Source organism: Oryx dammah, unplaced genomic scaffold (assembly GCF_014754425.2).
Source record: "Oryx dammah isolate SB20612 unplaced genomic scaffold, SCBI_Odam_1.1 HiC_scaffold_2, whole genome shotgun sequence".
In the NCBI taxonomy this organism is placed as follows: Eukaryota; Metazoa; Chordata; class Mammalia; order Artiodactyla; family Bovidae; genus Oryx; species Oryx dammah.
The window spans coordinates 189,316,421-189,323,026 of NW_024070186.1; positions in this window are offsets into that span (position 1 = coordinate 189,316,421).

Genomic DNA, 6,606 nt, shown 5'->3' on the forward strand with positions numbered 1-6,606 from the left:
GGCATGGAAGTATTATATGACATTTGTCAGCTCTTCTTTGCAGTGAAGATGCTTCCATGCATAGAGTGTGTGATTTTAAGATTCGCAAGCAACGCTTTCCTCTAAGCAGCCTGTCCTAACTCACCTGCCGTTTGTCTACACCGTCTTCCTTTCTTCCTGATAAGACTGCCAGCTTGAAGGTTGGTCATGCTTGCTAAGCAGCCCTTCCTTCACCAAGTCTTCACTCCTTTGCTTTGCAGCCCCAACACGTGCTAGTAATCCCTGCCCTACAACAGGACAGTTTGGCACCAGCATGCATAGGACTGAGGCCATGCGATCGAGGAGAGAAAGAGGAAAGTTAGGGTGTAAGGGGGCATTCAGGCAGGCCCCAGGCTCAGGACCCACATCACAGAGCCTGGAGCAGCCAGTGATGGAGCAGCCCGAGAGCTAGGATCCAAAAGATCATCATGAAGTCTAGCTTATCACTGGTGGGAACATGCCTCTGGCAGACGGGTAGGGCCCATGGGTAATCTCACCTGGAAAAATGAATGAATGGGGACTTTCCTGGTAGTCCAGTGGCTAAGACTCCAAACTCTCAATGCAGGGGGCCCAGGTTCGATCCCGGGTCAGGGAACTAGATCCCACATGCCACAACTAAGAGTTCACATGTTGTAACAAAGATGGAAGATCCTGCATGCTGCAACCTAGCCCTGGTGCAGCCAAATAATAAATATTTTTTTAAAAAAATAAATAAATAAATGAACAAAGAAGTGAACTGCCAAAGTCCAGATCAGAGTAGCCACTTCTTACTTCTGAACAATCCAGAGATATGTCAAACAAACAAGATATTACTCAGGTATCTGGAAATATAAAACCAAGTTCCTTCAATTACCTTCTCTCTAAGAATGTATGGCTGGAGGTGGTCTCACAGGGGATAATGGGGTCTAGAGAGGGCTAGAGAGGGTGAAAAGAAGAGCCACTAAAGGCACCTGGAGAAGAAGCCAGGAAGCTAGGAGGTTAAGACACACACTCCTCCTCACCAGAAGCCAGCAGTCCATGTGATCAGCTCCACTGTGTATGGTGAGCTCAGATGCCATGGGGGAGACAGGTGCTGGCACAGAGGATGTATGATGCAGATGGGAGGTTAAACGGAGCTGATGTTCAAAAATCACTCAGAATTGGAATAACACATGGAGCAGCCTAGTTTCAGGACACTCCATCAGCAGAGAAGGTGTCTTCAATATACTGTGTTGACCACTTTAACAGATGGCAGTAGTGGCAGGATTTTTTGTTTTAATGCTTTTTTCTGGCAACAGAATATATCCTACTTTCAAAGACAGACACAGATAAGACTGATCCCATCTCCATGTAGCTCTGAGTCCTCAGGTCGGTATAATTAGAGTATTGAATCCCCCTCACTGCAGTGATTGGTCAGTGAAGGGTCACATGGCCAGAGCTGAACCAATAGGAGTCATCCCTGGGACTTTGGCTGGAGTTGGGGTTAGGCGAGCAGAAGGCAGTACTTTCTTTTCATTGAGATTCAGTTCCCCAGCTTTAAGGACAACGGGGATCTACAGCTGCTGGAGGCTTTCCTTGCAAACAATGGAGAGCGCCTGCCTGAGAATAAAATGTGCCCAAGAGAGAAAGAACCCAAGAGGAAATGAAAAAGAGACTCTCAGTGATTAACGGGTTAAAACCTTAGGTCCAACCGTACCAGAAGATCATGTTCATCTCCCTTGAACACAGCTTCCCTGGGACACAAGCCAGTAACTCTCCTTTTTCTTTTAATTCAGGTTTCTATTACTTGTAACTAAAATCATTCTGACTTATACACCTGGCTCCTTGGCTCAGGGCCAGGCTGATTCATTCTTCACATGTCTTGTCTTCATTCCTGGATGCTAAGCAAGATTGAGGCAGGCAAAAGCCGGCAGGGGAGCTCATGGCACCTCTTGGTTACACCCACTTGGCACAATGGAAACAGTGCCGGAAATTTGGCAGCAGGCAGACTGTATTCAAATCTCCATCCCTCCATTTACCAGCTGCATGACCCAGGTTAGTTATCTAATCACGCTAAGGCTTCGTTTTTTCATCTTAAAAATGGTAACAATAACGTCTACCTCATAGGCTTTTTGTGAAGTTTTAATGAGATCAGGAATATAAAGGACTTGATCCCATGTCTGGCTCACTGCGGGAGTTTGATAAACAGCAGCAATTTCATGTCACCGTGGTGTATCTGCCCTTGCATGTTCAGCACTGGGAGCAAGAATGGCATAGATTATTGAAATACATAAGTAAGGTCCTCATAATAGCATTGCCAACAATGGTTTCAACCTTCTCCCATGTCTTTCTTTTTCCTCTTTTTTAACCAGAGCTGCTAAATACCAACCAAATCTCCCAGCAGGATATGAAAGAAGGGGAAAAATACACAGCTGTAGCCTCTGAGTGGTGACATCCCTGGACCCAGGGATGGCCTCTCGAGCTGTACTGGCTATAGAACGGAGCCTGTGGGTCCCCGTGTCATTCCAGTCTGTGTTCCGGCCACTTTCCTCCTCCAGCTCAGGTTCAGGGGCACATGGATCAGAGGCTCCCACTCTGGGTGGGTGGAAACCTGGGTTCTCTGCTGGGTGTCACAAGGCCCTTTCCCCAGCCAACAATGCTTGGTTAAGCCTCAGTTTTCCCATCTGTGAACTGGAAATGCAGATCAGATGATCTCTGAAGTCCCTCCCAGGTAGAAGCCTTTGAATTTGTAGAAGCTAGCCTTCACTAGGGATCCCTCTGTTTCAAAATAATGCTCCTGCCTAAACCTTCCATGAGGTTACCTCAGTAGCTGCAGTTCCCAGACTATAGAGCTTGGACTCAATAGTTGCAACTCAGGGGCTTAGATGCCCCTCGGCATGTGGTATCTTCCCAGACCAGGGATTGAACCTGAGTCTCCTGCACTGGCAGGCAGATTCTTAACCACTGGACCATCAGGGAAGCCCTGGCATACAGTTTTTATTCCTGCTGCAGGAAGCACCCAGAGGAGCCCAGGGATGGGAGATTAGCAGGTGGCATGGTTCTCAGAGTGCTGTCCCCAGGCCCATGGTATCAGCATTATCTGGGGACCCATTAGAGATACAAATCCTGAGCCCATAACCCAGACCAAGGGCAGGGGTGGGGGCAGCAATTTGTGTTTTGACAAGCCTTCTAGAGAACTCTGATACACACTACAGAACATTCTAGAGTTGTACCGTCCAACATGAGAGCCTTTAACTATATGCCCCTATTTCAAATTAAATTGGTAAAAACTAAATAAAACTTGAAAGTCAAATCCCCCACTCACACATATCCAGATCTCGACAGCCCTGTAACTAGTGGATACCATACTGGACAGGGCAAAAATAAAGCGTCTCCGTCACTGCAGGAAGTTCCATCGGATCATGCTTCCCCAAGTGTAGACCAGCAGCATTGGCCTTGCTGGAAGCATGTTAGATGCAGACGCTCTCACCCTATCCCAGATCTGCTGGTTCAGAACCTGCATCTCCCCAAGTTCCCTGCATAATTGGAAAGCACCTTAGAATCTGAGAAGCACTGGGTTGAACAATCCAGAACAGAAGAACTGGGTGACTGATGAATCCTGCCAAGAAGAACAGCACAGACCCCACCAGTGTTAGGACAGGGTAATATTTACAGCCTCCGTGAACCCAGCATGGCCACGACTGCACACCCCAACAATACAATGGCTTCCTAACAACTCAGTTGCAATTGACATGCCCCAGGCATCATGGTCTCCATACATGACAACCACGTACCGTTACTCTATAAACAAGGTCCTGGCTACGTACAGCACACCATCACAGTTGCCAGACGTTACAATATTGCCCTCCACATCAGAGTATCCAATTGTCAGCTCCCCAGTAACTGGGGTTCCAAATTGGACTTGGGAAGCAGGGAGGGGTCTCCTCCAGAAAACTAGGAGAGGCAGAGACCTTTCAGGACTTACTGCCCCAAAGTTCTCAATGGCTATGGGATTTGCCAAGTCTGTCTGTGGTGTCTGATTCCCAACGATGCTGAAATTCACCTTCAGTGTCAGGCTTCCCGTGTTGCCATGGAAAGGCTCCTTATCAACAACCTCCAAGCCCAGACTGAGGCTTCACTGCTCATCTCAGAGAAAGGAGCCCACCAGCTTGTCCTCCAGGCTCACTGAGAGACTGTGGCCCTCCTATCAGGAAGAGCTGTTCATCCCCAAATGCAGCCCTGTTGAGAACTTCCACTGACAAGACCATCTCAGGGTTGCTTCCCACAAGATTATTGACTGGTCTAAGGGAGATTCCTGAAAGGGGTGTCAACAGCCAAGATGAACGGAGAACAATCATGTCTTCATAGCAGTGTTGAGGTTTGCTGGATTTTTCCTGCTTCCGTGGCTTCTTGACTGCACCCTCAAATATGGCCCATTGTGACAATCACATCAACTAAAGCTTGTATTAGAGTGTGATGTCACAAGCCATCTGCTGGCAGGTTTGCAGGGCTGTGTAGGTAGCAACTTTTAAGGAGTCCCACCACCGGCTAATGTTCCTGGGGCCGCTAGTCTCAGACCAGAAATCCCAAAACTGCAAGCTTCACTTTCACCCACTGGACCCCAGACAGATCAAAATCCCTGCATTTCCACTTTGCTGACCTGTGAACAAAACCAAAGGCTTCTCCCAGCCTCGAGTGACCTTGAACCAAGTCCATGTCCCTTCTTCAGCTCCTGCTTGGCCATGAAAGCTAACATCAGGAAAGATGCTCTGGGGGCCCAGAGCGCAGGGTCCAAGGGCCAGCTCATCTGCTTGTTAGGCTTCAGTCTTCTTTAAAAAGAGGAGAGAAGGGCTTCCCTGGTGGCTCAGTGGTAAAGAATCTGCCTGCTAATACAGGAGACATAGGTTCAAGCCCTGATCCAGGAAGATTCCCACATGCCACAGAACAACTACTGAGCCTGTGCTTGGAGCCCAGGAGCTGAAACTACTGAGCTCACATGCAGCAACTACCGAAGCCCGTGCACCCTAGAACCAGTGCTCCGCAAGGAGAAAGGCCACCGCAATGAGAAGCTCGTGCACCGCAAGGAGAGAGTAGATCCCACTCTCTGCAACTAGAGACAAGTCTGCACAGCAACGAAGACCCTGCACAGTCAAATATAAACAGGATAATAAACTTACTTAAATAAATCTTTTTTTAAGGATGGAAAAAAATGGAAATTTTTTGGAAAAATTAGATGGAAAAAAATTGCTAAAAGCTAGAAAAAAATTAAAAATAAAAAAGGGAGGAGGGCAGAAGAATGTTCCATTGCTCTGGTTGTGTAATGAATCAGTCCAAAACACTGCAACGTGGCACACCCACTTGTTATGTCCACGGATTCTCTGGGTCAGGAATTAGGACAGAGCACCACAGGACACCTCATCTCTGCCCCAATGTGCACAAGGCCTCAACTAGGAGATTCAAACAGCTGGAACTTGATCAGCTGAGGTGCCTCTATCCTCCGGCCTCTCTCTCTGTCTCTCTGAGGTCTGAGCTGGAATGTGTGGAGGTCCCAGGGTAAATGGATTTCTTCCACGTCAGCTCAGAGTTTCCCAAGACACATCTTGCTTAGTGATGTGGCGGGAACCCTCCCTCTCCACACACTGGGGTTGTAGGCAGAATCCCTTTTAATTGTTGCAGCCATCTTCAAAAAACACGCTAATATCTCCCTTAAAGAGGTGATGCCAGGATTAAATGCCTTGAAGGCTGTGAAGATCGCGGTGGGGAAAGTGCCCCAAGTGTGCCCATGCATCCCACAAATGTTGGCCAAGCACCTGCCTTGTCCTAGACACCAGGGGATGCTCTCAAATCCCCTTTGTCCAGCTGGGAGGCGGGGCACATTCCTCAATGGTTCTTATTGAAGGGTGAATGTGATCAAGTGTTGGAAAGGAGGCAGAAATAAGGACCTAGGGGAAGCAGGAGGGAGCAAGGGATGGACAGGCAGGTGACAGACACAGATAACACGAGCAAAATCCCTTTGCAAAACCAGCACGGGCTGATACTTTGGTGGCAGCTGTAGTGGTAGCAAAAATCCGAGAGAGACTGGAAATACCTGAAATCACTCTCCTTTCTGGGCTTGGCTCTCTTGCAGTTCCCCTTCCTCATTCCGTTCTGGCCCCTCTCTGGCCCCTGCCTTCCTCCAGGCCTGGCCTCCATGGTCAAGATCCCCAGGTCCGCCTCCAGCCCAGGTTTCCCCACCATTTGGGGGTTAACATTTTCTGATGTTCCCTGCAGGGTTTGAAAGCACAGCTGTTGTTGCCATTTGGAAACTGGTTTTTGTTTTTCTTTTTCCATATTGTTCAGCTCTCTCTTGGAAACAACCACACTGCCATCCTCTGGCCAAAGTCTGGATTCCGCTTGCAGCAGGCTTCCCTTTTATGGTTGGAGGATGGCTTTCACAGCACTCCTGGGCTCTATCTGAAGGACACCCCTGCTTCCTGGGGGCTTCCCAGGTGGCGCTAGTGGTACGTCTGCCAATGCAGGAGACAGATCCCTGGGTCAAGAAGGTCCTCTGGAGAAGGAAAAGAAAAGCCGCTCCAGTACTCCTGCCTGAAAAATCCCATGGACAGAGGAGCTGGCAATCTGCAGTTCATG